The sequence below is a fragment of the Tupaia chinensis genome, unplaced genomic scaffold (genome assembly GCF_000334495.1).
Source record: "Tupaia chinensis unplaced genomic scaffold, TupChi_1.0 Scaffold000527_1, whole genome shotgun sequence".
In the NCBI taxonomy this organism is placed as follows: domain Eukaryota; kingdom Metazoa; phylum Chordata; class Mammalia; order Scandentia; family Tupaiidae; genus Tupaia; species Tupaia belangeri.
In genome coordinates this window covers 11,077,518-11,078,192 of record NW_006160040.1, presented here as the reverse complement: position 1 = coordinate 11,078,192, position 675 = coordinate 11,077,518, and positions in this window count along the sequence as shown.

Genomic DNA, 675 nt, shown 5'->3' with positions numbered 1-675 from the left:
GCTCCCTAAGTGACTTCAAGCTCAGGGGAGAAGGGTCTGAGCAGAACCTTGTTTCTTTCCTCCAGTTCTGATTGGTTCTCTCCTGCAGGACTGTACAATATTGGGAGGTTTCTCTCATCTTCTGTTTTATCTCCGATCATTTCTGAGTATTCATCGAAGGTTTGGGGACAAAAGTAAAAATAAAAAGGTATAAATTCCTCTTCAATCTGCAGTTCGCATGGTTTCCAGACTCTTAACACTACTTGGTCTTTATAAATTTGTTAAACTTTTGTGTGTGTGTGTGTGTGTTTGCTTTTTTAAAAAATTTAAATGTATTTATTTACATTCATTCACTGTATATCATTACAACATACAAAATGAGATGTTCCATGCAGAATACACTGTATATTGGCTCCATCAAGCACACCAACATACGTGTTATCATCAAAAAATAATTTTCCATTTCTTCTTTCTTGTATATTTTACTTTTTTTCCCATCCTTGATCCCCTATCTCTCACACTCTACCATCTCCCACCCTCCTCCCACACTGTCTCCATTTTAGGTTATTTATTTATTTATTTTTTTATGAAATAAAAAAAAAAAATTAGTGACCAGCAGTTAGCATAATGGCTATGTCACTGGACTCCCACGTAGTGGACCGCAGTTCAAGTCCCGGACCTGGCGGCTTCAATTCA